At 41.9% G+C, this 20,182-nt stretch overlaps 1 pseudogene; it reads left to right on the forward strand.

The window, feature by feature from the left end:
* The first annotated feature begins 17,138 nt into the window (after positions 1-17,138).
* Positions 17,139-18,092, forward strand: LOC113449557 (olfactory receptor 11H6-like; annotated as a pseudogene).
* The last annotated feature ends 2,090 nt before the right edge of the window (positions 18,093-20,182 follow it).

Here is a 20,182-nt window from a genome sequence, read left to right on the forward strand (position 1 = left end):
CTTTTAACATATAGTACATATAACAGAATTTATGCCTGATTACTCAAGATCCATAATATTTGGGACATCATCACTCTGTATTCTAGATAAAGATTTTTGCTGAGAACTTTCACATGGACTAAAGTTTGTGAGATCCTTGGTGCTCTCTGAACTTGATGGTTTTTCTGACAGGTGTTTCATTACCAAACTAGTTAACATCTTCAAGGAGCATTGATGATGATACCAAGTTTGATAACGAAATGTTTGTCAGAAAACCACAAAGTGCAGAGAGCACCAAGGAGCCCACGGTTCTATCTGATTCACAAATATTCTTTTCTATCAGAATTAAATTTTGCTGATCTGTTAGTTCATAGCTGAGTTAGGATTGGGGTTCGAATTATGTCTCATTTTAGCTTTAAAGATTTAGCAGTTTTAAGATGAAAAATGGAAGATCTTTAAAAACTCATCAATCTTCTCCCCTCCCACCCCATATATTCATAGATAGATAATTTTCTATCTATCATCTAACTAGGTGTCTCAATTAAATCACACAATTCTTTTTATCAGAGTCGACAACTGATGCAAAGGCAGAGGTTATAAGAAATACTAAATCAAAGAACATAAACATAAAAAAGACAGGAAAAGGAAGTACAACAAACTTTAATTTAATTAACTGTTTAATTATCTGAGTTAACCTTGAGCTGATCAGGATCTAATTTCTGGCAGTCAGCAGAATTAAGCCTGCACCACTACATCTCTTCCAAAACAATTATCCTTTCTTCCCCCTCTTAAAAAAAAAAAACAGATCCAGAAGGAATAAAAAACCTGGGAATTTGCTACTCAACAACTGTGATAAATATGGACTGGACAGAACACCATGCCAATTCTCTGTCCAAATTCAACAAAAGTGTTGAGATTTAGAAAATAATTTACTAAACTGGCTTTATTTCTAGAAAGTTGACACTATGGAAAAGTTCAACGAGTACTCATCATAATTATAAATTGGTGGATAGCTAAAGAATCCCATACCTACTGTAGTTATACTTATGATTTATGTCTCTTCCAGTCTTCTATAAATTCCACCACAAGTAGTTCCTGTCTAGACCACTCCTAAAGTCTGTCTGAAGAGAAGCCATGTTTGTACATGCAAAACATTTGAAGATTGATTAGTTTTAGATTGCGATGGAGTTTTTCACTGTTCTGTTGCATGCTGCCCAGAGCCACATGCTTGTGACATGGACTGCTTGTGTAAATATGCTAAAATAAACACATATTTATTAGTGTTATTTAGTTTCCTGATCCTCATTAGGAAAAAAGAAAAAGGGAACAGATAGCACACCACTATGTTCACCTTTCACTTTTAAGCTAAGGAAGAATTTAAATAATACCTATTTGGTCAAGCTCTTCTCTTTAGCTAATTGCTTGTTAATTCTCACCTCCCATCGTCTGTTGATTCTTTCTGTATTCCATTGGCTGTCGTGCACCCTTCCATGCACACAAAGACAGATGGTGTACTCAGTGGGAAGAAGAGTCTAGATCATAGCATGGGGAACTCTCTTATACATCCGGTTTCTCTTGGGAAGGTGTCCCGAAAGATCTGCCTCATTAACCTCCAAAAGATCTTTTCTTTAGAGACAGGCTCCTCTGCCTTCAAGGATGAAACATAGGCCAATTTCTTTTTTTAAAAAAAAAACTTTATTAATTTTACAATTAAAACAGACAAACAACACATACATAAATGTGAAGAGAAAAAAAAATAAAGAAGAAAAAGCGAAAAAGAAAATTCAGGAGACAATTAAAAACTATTTTGTCCTTGACAGTTTGTGGGACCTTCTTTTCCACCTTCTTTTGTACCCTTTTATACAATTACTCCTTGTGCGAATATATATATATATATATATATATATATATATATATATATATATATATATATATATATATATTCACTACTACGATTATAACCTATTTTCTTTTGCCCTTTGTTGTTTATTCGATCTTTGTTCCATCCATTCGTACCAGCAGTTCCAGCTGCCATAATACAGTGATGTATCTTTTCCTTTTAATGCCAAAGTTAATCTCTGCACAGATTATCTCTGCACAGTTTGCTATTTTTTTCAATAATCATTTCCTCTGATGGAATATGAGGTTGCTTCCAACATCGTGCAAAGGCCAGTCTGGCCACTGTCAAAATATTTATTGTTGTGTACTTTACTTTTTTTGAGAGTTGTTTATTAAAAATCCCTAATGAAAAGAATTCTGGTTTAAATTCGATCTCTTCTATTGTCATTTCCTCCAACCATTTTCTAATTTTCTGCCAATATTTTGAGCCTCTATGCAAGACCACCACACACGGAAGAAATTTCCCTCCTTTTCTTTACATTTCCAGCAATTTGGACTCATGTTGGGGTGCAGTTTTGCTAATCTTGAGGGGGGGGGAAGGTGCCATCTGTAAAACATCTTGTCGGCATTTTCCTTGTAAGCTGCTGATTTTGTAATTTTGTTGTCTCTACTCCAGACCTTCTTCCTTTCTATTAAGGTAATACTACGTCCTATATTCCTACTCCAGGCTATCATATTCCCTTTGACAATTTCTTCCTCTAATTCTGTCTCTAGTAAATAATTTAAAAAATTCGTTATATATATTTTTTTATCTGGGCCTAATAAAATTTTATCTAGTTGCTGGAATTTATTATTGATTCCAAATTCTTTCTTATCCTGTTTATATCTACTCTGAATTTGAAAATATACCCATCTATCAATTTGTACTCCCTGATCTCTGAAGATCTTGCCACAGTTTCAAATTTCCTTGCGCATCTAATAAGTCCTTATATTTAATCATCTTAGTAATATCCAAATTATTTGGGTGGATCATCGCTTCCATTGTTGAAATCCAGATTGGTATCTTTAAATAATGTTTTTTTCCTTATTTTCTTCCAGTTGGTCAGTAATGCATCTCTAATTAAATGTCTGTGAAAGTATTTCTGAGTGGTTTTCCCGATATCCTATAAAAAAGCATGCCACTCCCTCTGTAAGTCATGGCCTTCTAAAGCTAATATTCTCTTGTTTGTTTAAATTCACCCATTCCTTCAACCATACTAAGGAGGCTGCACTATAGAACAACTCCCAGTTTGGAAGGGCTACCACCCACACTCCCGGCTCTTCATATCTTGCATTGCCTTTAAATTTATTCTTGGTTTTTCCTTTTGCCAAATGAATTTTGTGGTTAAGTTCTTCAAAATACTTTTTGTGTACTTTAATTGGTATCGTCTGAAATATATACAGAAATTTTGGGGGAATAGACATTTTAATCATAGCAAATATACCTAATAATGAGAGTTGCAGTTTATCCCCTGTTTCTAAATCCTTCTTTACCTTTTGCAATAGTTTGTCATAATTATTTTCCTTTAGTGTTTTGCAATGTGCTGTCAGCCATATTCCCAAGTATTTAACTTTCTTTATCATTTGAAATCCCATGACCTTTTCTAATTCTAACTTCCATTTTCCTGTTAGATTTTTAATCCTTAATTTCATTTTTTCTCTATTATTTTTCTCTATTATTTATTTATCTATTTCTCTATTATTTATCCTGCAACTACTCCAAATTGTTCTAATTCATTTATCAGTTTTTGTCCTCTTTCAATTGGCTGTTCGATAAAAAAAATCATGTCATCTGCAAACGCTTGCAGCTTATATTCTTCTTTCTTAACCTTTGATCCTTTTATGTCTGAATTTTGTCTAATATATATTAGTAATGTTTCCAATGATAATATGAAGAGCAGGGGTGAGAGTGAGCAACCCTGTCTGACTCCTTTCTCTATTTTAATTGGGCAGGTATATTCCCCATTTATCGTGATGTTTGCCTGTTGTGTATCATAAATAGTAGTTATAATATTTTAAAATTTGGTGCCTAAATTCATATTATAAATTCTTTGGATTAAAAATTGCCAATTCAGGTTATCAAAGGTCTTCTGTGCATCTAAAAACATAAGGGCTATTTGTTTTTTTGCGGTGGGCTTCATAAAATTCCAGGACATCTTGTACTATTCTTAAATTATTCCTGATTTGTCTGTTCAGGAGAAATCCATTTTGGTCTTGATTGCGGCTTTGCTCCGCATTAGGAGGGCTTCTCATTGAGTCCAATGCATCAAGAAAGACACCAAGCCGGTTCAGTCTTGGATGAGCAGCCCCGAGCACGCGCTCAGGGAAGCCCTTTTATTGAACAAAAAACGTCACAAAAGAGAGTTCAGCCTACTTTACATGTTAAAAGGGTTGGGGTCTCAGTGGATATATTGTAGCACCCAATCACAGTGCTTAAGGGATACAAAATAACCAATCCGTGCCTGCAGTCCAGCCAGTAGCCCAAGGTGGGCAGCATCCTTTGTTCCTGATACCTGCTTTCAGCCTACGTGAGGCCTTGCAGGTATCGAAGACTCCTTTGCCTCACGTGAGGCTTGGCATATATCAAAACTCCTTTGCCTACGTGAGGCTTTGGCATATGCCCAGGCTGTTAGATGTGGATTCGCTGCTGCATCTCCTCTGTTTTAGTTTTACGCAGAGGGATTTCTTCTGGTTCTTCGCTATAGTCCATACAGAAGCCCTGCGCATGTTCTCATCGGGGTCCTCTGAGGGTATAGCTTTGTACAGAGATTCTTTTTCCCAGAGGGCATTGACCTGTGCAATGGCGCGTTTTCTGCTAGCAGTGACAGACTATTAGAGATGGTGCGAACAAAGATTGGTAATATACATGGAAGAATAACACACCCAGCAGCAATAATACCTATGAGCGCTATTATAGCTTGTAATCCTGGCAGTTTTGGGAGCCAGGAGCCAAAGATATTTTTGAGGTCCATACCTCGCCATACTTGATCCGGATTGTAGGTTAATTGTCGCATCTCAGTGGTTAACTGTGCTACAACTTTGCCAACCTTGTCAATTTGAAGACAGCAATTTGTGAGATTAAACCTTCCACATACCCCCCTTCCTTGGCTAATAAATAATCCAAAGCCAAGCGATTTTGATAGACAGCTGTGCGTAATTTGTCTGTAGCAGTTGCAAGAGTGTTTAGAGCCTTATCTATTCGTTGACCTGCTAAATCTAAGACAGCTTGCAAGCGAATGATTCTATTAAGCATATATATGGGGGTCCTGTACCCATAAGACCCGTCTTGGGCCCAAGTGGCCATGCCATAGGTGCAGACGATTCTCTGTGAGGTCCAGGTGTCCCCTGTGTATTCTGATTGGCAGGGGAAGCCTGCAAAAGTATTGTCGGCTTCCCTTTTTTGCGAGACAACATGTCATAAACAGGGATGCCTAGTTCCTGCTTCACTGAGATTGGAAGGAGGAAGAAGGAAGGTCTTATCCATCCCAATACACATGACCCTTGCCAATCTGCTGGGAGGGATGGGTAGGCTAGGTTACCGCAGATCCAATACATGTCATTGGGTGCAGTCCAGTTCTGGGAGGATGAAGTGTCCCTGAGATAAGGGAGGAGGTTGTGTTGAATTTTGTGGGTGTGGTAGTAGCATTATCAGGTGCTGTCCAATTCTGGTAGGAGATGTCCCACGTACCTAAACAAAGGAGATGTCCTACCGGAATGGACCCATTTCGGGAGAAGCAGTTTCTACCGATTAGATTGGTAGTAATTGTCCAGATAAGGGGTCAGGGGCAGTTCTGGCTGTTATGTTTCCTATAGAAGACATGTTGTTGAACAGTGATGGCGAGGCTTCTAAGGCTTGCCATGGCCACTGTTCTCCTGTGGTGGTTCCCCCGCAGACAAAGCAATTGGTTATTGCAAGTTGTTTTGCAATTTTTTCTGCCATGTCCATGAATAGGTTTTTTGCTATTATGCTGGTATCAGGGCTTTATCTAGCTTCCTTAAATTATTATACACTGACCAGCCTAATGATGTTTCCTTACCCTCATATATCACTTCTGTTTTTATAGTAATGTAGGTGTTTGGGTCTGCTCCTATGCCATCGATCCCTATACCATAGGTATCCATGGCAGGGTGTTGTCTGGAGATAGTGATCTCTACCTTGTTGTCCTTGGTAGACCCTGATACTCGTTTAAAATGTGACAGATGATTGCAACCTGAGTATCCTCCCCAGTGTAATCACAGACACAAGACCAACCCGAGCATTCAATGGAGCCCCGCAAGGGATCCAATGATTAGGGTTTCCTACGGCCCAATTGATGGGCGTGGGACACAAATACTTATGATCATGAGCATATTTGGTTTTCCAATCATCTGACCCACAAGGATATCCCCTGGTTTGGAACAAGCAATGCAAACATCAAAAGTTAAGACAATTGGGTCAGTACCATCCTTAAGCACAGTGGTGTGATTTAGGTAGTAAAGTTTTCCCTCCCCTTCAGGATCAGCTCTGCCAGAGGCTTTTGGAAGTCCGGCCCACAAAGTAACATTGAGGCGAACAGCCGCCTTGGGGTCATAGCAAATAGTTTTTGAGTTCATTTTGCATAACTGATACATAGTCCCGTTATTCTGGCAAGTTTTCCCAGTAGAAAGGCATCTCTGAGGTTGCTGGGTATGGTAAATGAGAGTCAGTCGAGTGAAGCCTGCTTGTGTGGTTTTGGTCAAGCAGGGGGTGCAGTCATCTGGTTTGGTGGGTTTTTGTGATCTTTTAATCCTACGCAGCAAAGGGGGGTTCTGAATATGAGTGTCAGGCTGATTCACGAATTGTCTGTGATGATGATGAGATGAGCGAGGTCTGAGGATTGTCCAGGAGCTGTAGGTGTTGCGCGTAGAATCATGGAGGCGCCGACCTGAACAATAGTAGGTGGTTGTAGTAGGATGGGATATGAGGAGTGTAGCTCGAGGGGGTTGTTCAAAGGTGTTGACCCGGAAAGAGGCGTTGCTGGAGATGTAGGACCATGGCTGAGGAAGCGTTGACCATCTGAGATAAGGAGGAAAAATGTCCCAGGATGCAGTGCAGGTCAGCAGGAGGGGGGTGTCTGGCGTGAAGTATGTTACTCTGGATGGAATGGAAACTTTGGAGGCGTGCGCAGCAAGGTGGAAGAGGAGGAGGAGGAGGGCCAGCGAAGCAGCAGGGCAGATCATGTTGATATGTCTGCAGCTGGTGGTTTTGCTACCTTGGGGTGGTATGGCCTGACGTGCCGTCCAGGAACCCACAGGACACGATCTGGAAGCTGGATAGCTGCGTAGCCACGACCCCAGGTGAGGAGATCAGCAGGACCCTTCCAAGCAGGGTCTGGCAGTTGGCGGTAGTACACCTGTGGTTTGGGAGAATCAGGAGAGGGGGGGGAGGAAAAGTGCCGCTCCGCTGCTGTTGTAGCAGGGGTGCCAGAGAGATTGAGGAAATTAAGCGTATAAAGACAAAGATTAAGGGTGTTTTGCATCGCCGGGAGGCCAAGGGGTTTTTTCCCTTTGGCCAGATGTCGTTCTAGTGCTGTCTTTAAAGTTAAATTGGCTCTCTCTGCCAGGGCTTGTCCCTGGCTGTTGTAAGGGATCCCAAATTTGTGGGTGACCTGCCACTTAGAGCAAAATTCTGACATAGCCACACTAGTGTATGCAGGACCATTGTCTGTTTTTATTTCGTTTGGGCGTCCCAACGATGCAAAGGTGCGAATGCAGTGGTTGATGACATGTTTAGAGGCTTCTCCCTCTCTGCGGGTTGCCATTATGAACCCTGAATAAGTATCAATTGTGACATGCAGATACTTCCAGGGGCAAATGGGGAAACTGAGTAACATCCATTTGCCATATTTCACAGGCTTTCAACCCAAGGATTTACTCCTAAGGGGATGGAATTGGCTTGCTGACTGCAGGTGGGGCATTGCTGCCTGATGGCTGAGGCTTCTGCCATGGTAAGGTTAAAATGTTTCATGAGGGCTTTGGCATTTTGATGAAAGTAAGAATGGCTTTCCCAGGGAGTTAGGGTGTGCGTGGTCATAATACCTGCAGCTGCTTGATCGGCCACGTCATTGCCTTCCTGGAGAATTCCTGGGAAAGGCTGGTGGCTGCGAATGTGGCCTACAAAGAGAGGGTGTTGTCGTTGTGCAACAAGCTGTTGCAGTGTAACAAAAAGAGAGAGAAGGTTCTTGTCAATAGCAGGAGAGAGGTAAGAGTCGTGGATGGTAGAGACTATTTGGGTAACATACAGGCTGTCCAAGATCAAGTTGAGGGGTTCGCTGAAATTTTGGAGGACTAGTATGGTTGCAGCAAGCTCAGCCCTTTGTGGTGAAGTCTGCACAGGGGTGGTTTTGGTGTGCCATGCTCCATTCTTTTGCCAAGCACATGCCCCTCGTTCCCTGCTGCCATCAGCAAATATAGTCAGGGCACTGACCAAAGGTTGTTTGCTGATGGGAGAGGAGAAGGAGATGGGTATGGTTCTAATGATCTGAAAACGTGGGTCAGCGGGTGGGTGGCAGGAGACTAGCCCAGGCCAGTCGGATAAGGCCAACTGAAGCTCCTGGGAGTTTTGGAATAGAGGTTCCCAAATTTGCAGCGAGAAGGGGATAAAAAGTGTGGAGACATCTATCCCCATGAGTGCTTTTGTGCATGCTCCTGCCCTTTATGATTAATTGAGCCAATTGAGCTGGTTTGGAAGTGATGGAGCATCGGGTGTGTGGGAGAGATGGATCCACTCTAAGATGTGGAGCTTTTGGTCCTTTTGGGTCACTGCCGCAGTCAAGAGCCTTGGGGTGGCTAGAATGACCATATCTAGAGGAGTATTGGCAGCGGCCCTATCCACCCATATTCTACGTATGTTCTCTTCTATATGGGTCAGCGCTTGAAGCTGAGGTTGCTGCAAGGATATTTTGTCAGCGGGCCCTTTTCCCCAAGTAAGGGCTTCGAATAGTGGAGAGAGAGTGTCAGTGGTTAGTGACAGGAAAGGTCGGGCCCAATTAATGGTGCCCAGATATTGTTGAAGCTGAACCAGGGTAGGTTGAGGAGGCAGAGAGAGTGAGGGGAGTGAAGGATAGGCAGTAGTTGAGAGCATTTTATAGCCTAGATATGCATAGGGAGTCAGCACTTGCACCTTTTCAGGTGCTATGTGCAAGCCTCCCTTTGCAAGGATGGCTTTCAGGAAAGAGAACGAAGCAAACACTGTACCTGGGGTCCAGGAGCAGCAACAAGGATGTCATCCATGTAATGATACACCAGAAATTGTGGATAGGCAGAACGATAGGGTAACAGGACCTTATTTACATAGTGCTGACACATGGTGGGGCTGTTGAGCATGCCCTGAGGTAGGACTTTCCATTGAAAGCGAGAGGAGGGAGAGGAGTTATTCAAGCGAGGCAGAGTAAAGGCGAACAAGGCGCGGTCAAGTTCATGCAGTGGGATAGAGAAAAACAATCCTTTAAGTCAACAACCATGAGATCAAATTTTTCAGGGATGATATTGGGATTTGGCAGACCACATTGTAATGCCCCATTGGTTTTATAATCAAGTTCAAGGCCCTCAAATCTTGTAGGAGCCTGTATTTGCCTGATTTTTCTTTACAACAAAAATGGGGGTGTTGTATGGGCTGACAGATGGTTCAACATGCCCTTTGACAATTTGGTCCTGGACAAGTGATTGCAAGGCTTCTAATTTGTCTATAGTGAGGGGCCACTGATCCACCCAAACAGGCTCTGTGGTTTTTAGTTGCAGCCGCAGTGGGGTTTCAGTGGAGGATGCCATTAATCTATGATGAGTTTTGCATTAAGTTGAGACATGAGATCACGGCCCCACAGGTTAGTGTGTAGTGGAAGCACCAAGGGTTGGAGGTAGGCAGTGCGAGAGATGTCAGATGAACTCACCGGTAGCCAGTGTTTGCTACGGTGGGCGTGCTGAACTCCTCCCACTCCCGAACGGCCGGGCAGTTTCCAGGGGCCAATCGTCTGGCCACTCAGCCGCTCGGATGACACTAACGTCAGCTCCAGTATCTAAGAGACCCGAAAAGACCTTATCATTGATTGTGAATTGTAATACAGGCCTGGCTCGCTCCATAGATTGATGAACAGTGAATGCCCAGGCATCTTCAGTTTTAACAGGTACTGGAACAGCAGTTGCCACTAGTTCTCCCTTGCTAAGTTTTGTGGGAGTATTTCCAATTACTGCTATGGCAACTGAGGAAAAGTCATCGGAATCTCTCAGAAATGGAGATGCAATAATTCCTTTTGCCATGAGGTCCCGGATGGGATAAATTATGAGGGCGTCATGGCAGGAGGAATGGTTTTCAGACACGTGGGGAGAAAGTACACAGTGCCTGGGATGTCAATTTCCATATCTTCAGAAGCAATTAATTGGAAAGATATGGTGTCAGCCTTTGGAGCGGGGCTGGCTGACTGCCCCCCTCTAGTTTCCCTGCGGTTGGGGGTGCTGCTGCGACACTGGTTTGCCCAATGGTACCCCTTTTGCACCTTGGGCAAATTGTTTTCGGCTTGTTGTTGTTTTGTGGATTGTCTCTAGCCCCTACATTGTGCTTTGAAGTGGCCTGGTTTCCCACAATTGAAGCAATTCCCAGCTGGCCTGTTTTGAGAATTTGCGTGCTGCAGGGCCATTGCCAGGTGTTCCATATTGTAGGAAACAGTCCCCACGATTCTGCAAGCCTTTAGATAGTCCGAGAGGGAAGCCCCCTCGGGCAGCCAGAGGCTGCAGAATCCTTTACAATCCTCATTTGCATTCTCAAAGGCTAATTTCAACAGAAGCTCTCTGCGGGCCTCTTCATTTGAAATCTGCCTCTGAACAGCCTTTTGGAGCTCTTCTATGAATTCGGCATAGGGTTGGTGTGACCCCTGGGTAATTTTGGAAAAGGAGCCTATGGCCCCAGAGGCAGGATCATCGACCTTATCAAGGGCTTTGATAGCGATGATACTGACAAGGCGAGAACTTGCTGTGGGATCGCTGTCTGGGATGTTAAGTCAGCGAATTGGCCCATGCCAAAAATTTGATCTGCTCTTGAGCCACGATCGTGAGCAATTTTCTCAGCTTCAGCACGAAAGTCTGATTCCCACACAACATACTGCGGTCCTGTCAGTATCATTCGGAAGAGGTCTTTCCAGTCTTGGGGTAGCATAAAAAAGGAGATGCTGATGGTGTTAATGAGACCTCTGACATATGGTGCCTGAATGCCATACATGGCCACAGCTTGTTTTAAATCTCTAATTAATTTCATGGATAAGGGCTCAAGCCTGGGCACCAAATTCCCAGCTCTATCCCCTACATATTCTATGGGGCAGAGGGAGAGCTCCTCTAGGGTAAGAGAGCCCTCCTTGCGCCCCTGTGCCATGGCTTGTGCAACTGCTCCCATGGGTGTCTGATCCCCACAGGATTTAATTTAGGAGGAACCAAGGGTTCAGGAGCTGTGGGGAAGAGGCTTCCAGTGGGAGAGCATCTTTGGTTTTGGTCTCAGCAGCATAGGGAGGGGGACCTCCTGCAAGGGGGCTGCCAGCGTTAGTCAGCGCTGAGCTCTGAACTATCAAACATTCCATTACCACCCTCCAAGTGGTTAAAATCTTTGGCGGAGCCCTGGGAGTATCATGAAAAAGTCACCCAAACGTTGCCATGTGGAGACTTTTAAGGACCCCTTTTCCGGATAAGCCGGACATTGCGTGTGGATGTATTTTAAAAGGGCTCTGAGGTCCTTTTAGTTGGAGCCAGGAGCTTTTTGCCCTGACTCCTAAGAATCAAAATTGAACTCTTCGTTAATTCCCTTAATTCTTGCAGATGCACCATCTGCACTTTAGAGAATTTCCGCCCATACTCACCTGAAGGGAGGATTTCTCCTGGGGAAGGATCCGTGACTAGACGGCGTCCCTGGGTTGCAACTGGCTCGTCCGGCCGGGTGAGATGGGAGGTTGAAGGCAGGCGGGTCCGCTTCTTTTCAGCAGATCACGTCGGGGTCACCAGATGCGGCTTTGCTCCGCATTAGGAGGGCTTCTCATTGAGTCCAATGCATCAAGAAAGACACCAAGCCGGTTCAGTCTTGATGAGCAGCCCCGAGCACGCGCTCAGGGAAGCCCTTTTATTGAACAAAAAACGTCACAAAAGAGAGTTCAGCCTACTTTACATGTTAAAAGGGTTGGGGGTCTCAGTGGATATATTGTAGCACCCAATCACAGTGCTTAAGGGATACAAAATAACCAATCCGTGCCTGCAGTCCAGCCAGTAGCCCAAGGTGGGCAGCATCCTTTTGTTCCTGATACCTGCTTTCAGCCTACGTGAGGCCTTGCAGGTATCGAAGACTCCTTTGCCTACGTGAGGCTTGGCATATATCAAAACTCCTTTGCCTACGTGAGGCTTTGGCATATGCCCAGGCTGTTAGATGTGGATTCGCTGCTGCACTTGATGAATAAAGTCATTCAAAATTCTTTTTAATCTGTTTGCAACAATAGAAGCAAATATTTTATAATCCGTATTTAACAAGGAAATTAACATAAGCCAATTTCTAGAAATGGTTGTTTCTTGAACTGTTTGAGGTTCTGAGACACCAACCTTCAAAGTATTTCATTTAAAAAACAACAATATGTTCTTTTTAATCCTTCCCAATCTGTCTATGGAGATTCTCAATCATCCAGGTTACGGTGGTCCTAAGGGCACTTTTTTTCAAGAGGCAACTGGACGTTCTTTGTTTTTCTTTGAAGACATTTCGCTTCTCATCCAAGAAGCTTCTTCAGCTCTGACTTAGATGGTGGGGAATGGAAGGAACATCTTCAAAGAAAAACAAGGAAGTCTAGTTGCCACTTGAAAATAATATCTCTGGATCTTCCCAGCCTGCTTTCATTTTGTCTGCATAGAAACTCAGAAAAGGAAGCTACCAGAAGCTTAGCTAGATCAGAACAAGATCTACACACTTGATAAATGCTGAAAGCAGATCCTGCAGAGAAACTACAACTAGATGCACAGGATGTGGTTAGAACAGTATATAGAAGCTTGTTGCAGTTGGCTTGGACTAAGAAAGGACTGCAGGAGAAGCAGTGGTGGTATTCTACCGGTTCGGCCCAGTTCTGGCATACCGGTAGTGCCAAAGATCAGTGGAGACCAAACCAGTTCTGCCTGAGGAGTTGCTGGAGCTGTTGTTGTGCCCACCTGCCCATCTGGGGTCCCATGCTGACCGTTATTCCCTGCTTTTGGAGTACAACTGCTTTGTGTGGCACAGCATATTTCCGTGCGTCAGCTGCTGAAGCGACAGGGAGAGTGCAGAAGTGCAGGAGGTCAATTGGAAAGCCTCTGTACCTGCACAAAGTGCGCGTTTGGCGCAGACACGTGTGCAAAGTATGTGTGTACAGGCGGACAGCATGCTCACCAAGCTATGCCTACTGAACCAGTAGTAAACTAGTTTGAAACTCACCACTAAGGAGAAGGTAAGTATGATAGCTGTTTGAATTGCAGAGCACTGATCCAGTTTTTATACCAGTGGAATCCCACCACTGGGTTTACAGCTAGCAAAAGTTTGAATAGAGCTTTCTAGAAGTAGATAGATTGATGGCCCACTGCTAGATTATGGGAATTATCTTCCTTGAATTACCTAGAGATGCTGATAAACATGGCAAATCCCACTCTTGGAGCACAGAAGGTTTTTTTTTTTTTTTTACTGTAATTGAAGAGTAAAAACATGATTGGGATTCTCCCCAGGCAAATTTTTTTTCCTGTAAATCCAGAAGGCACTAAATCTCCTTTGGGAACCTTTCTTGATTTTCCTAATTAGTTTCTCTCCTTCTAAACCCAGGACTGGTGCCCAGGGACTTCCTCTTGCTATTTATCCAAGTTATTCCTTCTTACAACAACCAGTTAATCCTGTTCACATCACTATTTTTATCCGTGCTGCATAACATGGTCTTGCTTACTGCAAAAGGGACTTATTATCCTCCAGTATGGCCCAATCAGGATCTAATAGCACCAAGATATTTATTCATTGGGTTGGTTTGCAATGCCAAGCTTGATCTCAGTTTGGTTGACTATCTTATGCAAGGCATCCCCAGCCTGATTCCTCAGTTGAGAGGAACATCAAGGATTCCACGACACATCCTTGTCCTCTGAACAAAGAAACAGAGCTAATGGTAAGTGTTTGTTACCTTCCTGGAGAGAAAACAGCAATAACATTTACCAGAGAGTTTACATGTTTCTGAGAGATGCCTCTATATGGTGTTCAGTTTAAATCCAGTCCCCAAAGTTACTTCCCCCGATCTATTCCATTCCTACAGCCTTTTTCAATTAGAATGAAGACATTTCCTTGGCTGGTAAATTGCATCAGGAATTGTGTTGTGATTTTTCATTTCCCATCCTTGGACTAGAATAACAGAGTTGGAAGGGACCTTGGAGGCCTTCTAGTCCACCACCCTGCTCAAGCAGAAAACTCTATAATATTTTCAGACAAATGATTGTACAATCTCTTCTTAAAAACTCCAGAATTGGAGCACCCACAACTTCTGAAGAGAAATCATTCCATACATTACTTGTTCTAACTGTCAGGAAATTTCTCCTTAGTTTTAGGTTTTCTCCTTGATTAGTTTCCATCCATTGCTTCTTGTCCTGCCTCCAGGTACTTTGGAGAGAGGTTGACTTCCTCTTCTTTGGGCCAATCCCTTAGATATTGAGTATCTAAGCTAGTCCTTCTTAACTGGAGTGTTCAATGCTGAAAGTCTACATATAATTTCTAAGGCTGGTTCATTTCTCCTCTTCTGTTAGTCTCCACATGAGCTACAGGGTGGATGTTTATTAGTTTAAACTTGTTACATCTTAATCCAGGCTTCAGATCTTTAATCTCCTGGAAGGAAGAGAGACATTTTACTGTCAATATACTGCAGAATTTGAACAGCAATGTCACTGTACCACTCTTAAATGTGGCAAGTTTTGTGAATGGTGCCTCCAATTTGGGAGAAAAAAATGTTGTGAACTCCCCACTTAATCTAGCTCTCTCCCTATTTCCCATTTCTTGAGCAAAATTAAGTCCTAATCATCTAGCACTGTGTTATGGGTGTCCCAAATATGTTTTTCCAAAGGGCAACCCAACTTTCTTGGGTTTTTTTCTTTTGAAAATGTTTAGCTTCTCATCCAAGTCTCTTCCTTGGATAAGAAGTGAAACATTAAAAAAAAAACCACAACAATTATGTTCAGTCACCTTTTGGAAAAGCATCCTTGGGATATCTCTGGAGAAATTCATAATAGCAAGGCAAGGAGAGGAAATTGTGTCAAAAATGTTTCCCTCACTATCTCACAAACACTTGTGATTGAACAGGCTACTGCTGTGGTGCATTAAAGAGACTCACTCATTCACCACAGGGAAAATCAATAAGTTGTTTGAGGAAACATGTGGAGAGATGCTTTATTCCAGGCAACTGATAATCTTTTATTGATCCCGCTCTTTATCTTATCTCATTTCTCTTTCCAGAACAGTTTCTCATGTGAAGCTTGAGATTACATCTCACAGAAAAAATAAAATACCAGACATCTGGATTGTACTGAAATTAGATTCTCTGCTGATCTGATCTGGGGGAATCTGTTCATAGTGCATTGAGTAGAAAGATTTTTAATTGTTATCATGGAAAACTGGATTTCTCTCTTAGCTTTAATTGCTAGTGCTGTCATTCATTGCATGATGACAGCTCCTTCCAAGAGTTTAGGTCTTCTATGAGGCAACAAAGCCTTATTTCTTCCCCTCTACATCTTCATCTCTGAGTCCAACCTCAGTTGTAATCAAAGGAGTTTCCTTTGGAAACATCTCCAGCCCACATTGTATTTTTCTCCAAGTTTGCTTCTGTTACCTGCGGTAATTGTAAGTGGGGCAGTTCTAAAGCTGTATCTACATATGTCTCCTCCTAAATGTTACATCCACATTCTGTGCTAAGTTGAAAAGATTGTTTTGGCTATTGTGATCAAACACCTGAAGTTTGGTACAGAAGTCAAATATTTAGATCTAGACAGTTGTTATGTTGATGAAGTACTCATAGCAATTATTTTTGAATTTCTATGACATTTAGTAATAGCTTCAGTGATAGAAAAAGCTATAAGGAGTTTATATTTTTATAAACTTATATTTGCGACTTCCAGTTTGAGCCCCTTTGCGGACAGACCGAAACTGCGATTGTGCGAGGTTTCAATCTGTGCTCGCCTCTGGAGCGCCCCGAGCCAGCTGATTTCGGGGCTAAGCCCCCCATAGAAGTGGTGAAGAGGGGGGAGACTGCCAGCAGGGTTGAGGAGAGCTGCATCTCTCCTCCTCAGCTGGCCATTACTCCCTTTCCCAAAGGGGGTTGCAGCAGTGGTCAGAAATGGCCACCTCAAAGAAGAACGGAGGAAGATAAGAAGAGAAAGTTTTGGTTGACCAGGTTAAACTGCAAAAGCAACAACTAAGGAACCCTGGAATTTAAACTAAAAAAATGTAACATTGTTCCCAAAGAAGATTTTGAAGCAGCAAAGGAGAGAAAAAGTAAAGGATTTGGTTTTTTTTCTTCTTCTCTCCTTTCCCCTATACTGACAGCTAAGAGATCTAAATAAGAAATTGGAAAAAAGAATCCACTTTGACATCAACAGGCATTTAAGCTGAAAATAAAATGTCAAAGGGATAATAAAGATTTCTGGATACTTAAAACCTTTGAAAAGCAGGAAAGGAGAGAAAATTAAAATTAAAAGATATAAAGGTGTCATACTCCAATTAGTAACTACAGGAGAAAAATTGTTTAATGAGAAAAGAAAATATGGACAGACAAAAGTATAATGATTTGAATTGATATGAGATAATTAAAATAAAATTGAGAAAATTAAGAGAGGAGAAAAACTATGTAGAAAATGTAAAACAGTAATAAGATATGGAATAGAACATAAAAGTGAGCATGAACTTGAGTTTGTATCTGAATGAAGAAGTGTAACCCGGGACCAAGCTATTTTCAAAAAAAGATGTTTTATTTGTATTATGTTTTTTTTTGTGAAAACCCAAATAAAATTTTCAAAACAAAAAGGAGTTTATATTTTATTTTTCAAGTTGATGAAATATTTCCTTTTGTTTAGAATTACAGATGAATTCCTAAGGTTCCCATCTTCCTCTCTAAACTCTTGTTTGTTCTTCAACATTCTTGAAAAGCATTTACTTCAGGAACTGCTTAGGTCAGATAAACAATGCCAGAACATTTCCTTCTTGTTGACTTGGTAATTCTATTCCATTTTTAAATCCCTCGTGGAAATAGATATATTTGTAAATGGTTACCAATGGAACTACAGTCCAGGAATTCATTTTGCTAGGCTTGGAGGATGGGAAGCAAAAATGCTTCTTCCTCTTTATTCTTTTTACTATCGTTTACATAAGCACTTTGGCTGAGAATGCCACTATTATCATGCTGATGTGTGTAGATGAGCAATTAGCACACCTCCCCATGTACCACTTTTTGGGAAACTTCTCCCTGTTGGAGATCTGCTATGTGACCACCACCATGCCTCCTATGCTCTTCAATCTGACTTCTCCTCAAGGGATCATCTCCTTCCAAGCCTGTTTCCTTCAGTTCTACATTTTCTACTTCCTTGGCAGCACTGAAGACTTCTTCCTCTCAGCCATGGCCTTGGATCGCTATCTGGCCATCTGCCACCCACTCTATTATTCAACAATTATGTCTCCAAAGAACTGCTCCAAGCTTGTTGCTGGTTGCTGGATGGCTGGGTTCTTGGTTTACACTGTCCCAATAACTTTGATCTCCAGATTGTCCTTCTGTGGCTCCAATGTCTCAGACCACTTTTTGTGTGATCAAGGGCTCCTGACCTTAGCTTGCCCTCCCCTTGGAAACGCTCCCCTTATCCTCTTTTCCATGAATATTTTCATCATATTAGGCAACTTAATCTTTGTAACTATTTCCTATGGTGTTATCATTGTCACATTGACCAAATCCTCTAACTAAAGTAGCAGGAAGAAAGCTTTCTCCACGATATCCATTCATATCATGGTGGTGACCCTTTTCTATGGTTCTGTGGCAGGATTGTATGTAGTTCCAAGTGGGAAAGATCAGTCACGTGCCACTAAAATAGTCACCATCTTCTACACTGCCATTATACCCTTCCTCAACCCCATGATCTACTGTCTGAGGAACAATCAGATAAAGGAGGCCCTGGGCAGGTTGTTGAGATGGATGGAACAATGGTTGAGAAAAAAGATCACAGTGTGACAACAGGAGTGGAAAGGTTAAATCTAATTGCCAGCTATGTATACAGCAGAACCTCCAGTCATGACCATAATCCGTTCCATGACTTTGGTCACAACCTGATTTGGTCATGACTGGAAGTGCATGCGCATTAAAAAATGGTGTGGAAGGGTAAATCAGCATGGAAGGCAAATTGCCACAGCTGATCACCACCAGAGTATTTGTTTGTGACCTGATGCAAAACTTTTTGGTCATCATCTGATTTGGTCATGACCAAAAGCGTTAGTGACTAGAGGTTCTACTGTTACCTTTAATACCAGCGTTGTAAATCCTTTTCGCAAACTTCTCATACCCTCAAACTCTATTTTTTTTAAAGTAGATTTCAAGAACAAAGGAAATGTATCCTAACTTTCATCTGATAGATCCATATTCATATTTACAATCCTATTATTCTCAATTCAAAATAAAACTTTAATAGAACAATAAAGGTCAAGGTGAAGTTCATGGTTTCCCCTATCCAGTTGTGTCTAACTTTAGGAGCTGGTGCTCATTCATTATTTTTGGCTGAAGGAGCCAGAGTTGTCTGAAGACTCTTCTGTGGTAATGTAGCCAGCATCACGACATGCTGAGGCACATGGAATGTTGTTACCTTCCCACCAAAGTGGTATCTATTTATCTACTTTCATTGCATGCTTTCGAATTGCTAGGTTGACAGGAGGCAAGAATAGGACCTCACCTTATCACATGGTGCCTGGTCTTTATATCTTAAGATAAATTTACATCTTTAAATAGGGCAATATTTATAGGTTAAATTCTAAATTCTCCATCATTATACTCTGAGGTGTCCAATACACATCCACACACAGACAAAAGTTGCATTAATCTTATTTTACAATCACATGAAAAATTATTTTATACTGTTTAAGTTGATCCTTCCTTGATCTAACAAAATAAAATCTACAATCTAATTGCTTCATAGCTCTTTCAAATAACTAATATTGGTATAATCAACTTCCTTCATCTTTCTATGTAGACTTTCCATATAGGTAATTACTACTGATAATTCTTCCCCCTTGAAAACCTCCAACTACTATGAAGCATTTCAGATCCTTCAACCGGATCAACTGTTTGTTGAATGAGATGCATCTAGAAGCAGGAGTTTCCTTCACAGATTTTATATTATTAATACTCTTACATGATATGGCATACTCAAGGGTAGGATTCTACTGGTTCTGTCCAGCTCTACAGAACCGGTAGCTCTGAAGAACAGCAGACACAGAACCGTAAATTGCACTTGCACGACTCACGCGACTCGCGTGACGCACAACAACAGAACGGGTAGTTATACTGGTCGGATCCCATCCCTGGGCGCACTTTTCTATTTCAAAATGAGTTCTAGCCCATCTATGTGATTATTACACCCTCAGTATATAACTTTAGTCACTTGATTACTAGATACTAGTCGGGTTTGGATTGCCCTCCATTGTAATCCTTTTCGTCTATTAGATCATTTGCAGACCACAATTTTATTATTCACTGTATTTACTTATTTCCTTGCCTTTATTATTTTTACAAAGAATCAAAGGTGGTGAACATATCCAACACATAATAGATAACGGATAATCAGAGTTGGAAGGGACCTTGTAGGTCATCTAGTCCAACCCCCCAACCAAGCGGGAGACCCTACACTATTTCTGACAAATGGCAGTCCAATCTCTTCTTGAAAGTCTCAAGTGATGGCGCTCCCACAACTTCCGAGGGCAAACTGTTCCATTGGTTGATTGTTCTCATTGTCAGAAAGTTTCTCCTTATTTCCAGGTTAAATATCTCCTTGTTCAGTTTCCATTCATTATTCCTTGTCTGGCCTTTGGGTGATTTAGAAAATAGCCCCAAATAGGGCTCATATTTACCTGGTTGTCCACTAAGACTTCAAGGTCCCTCTCACAGTTCCAGTTACATCTTCCTCCTTCAATTTTCCCCACAATACCAACCCTGTGAAGTAAATTAGGTAGACAGAGAGTGACTGATCAAAAATACCCAGCTGGTTTGCATGGTAAGGTGGGATCTGAATGTATGGTCTCCCGCTTATGTAAAAATGTAATGAAGAACAAGTA

This window comes from Pseudonaja textilis, chromosome Z (assembly GCF_049901715.1).
Source record: "Pseudonaja textilis isolate UNSWEBS1 chromosome Z, rPseTex1.2, whole genome shotgun sequence".
In the NCBI taxonomy this organism is placed as follows: Eukaryota; Metazoa; Chordata; class Lepidosauria; order Squamata; family Elapidae; genus Pseudonaja; species Pseudonaja textilis.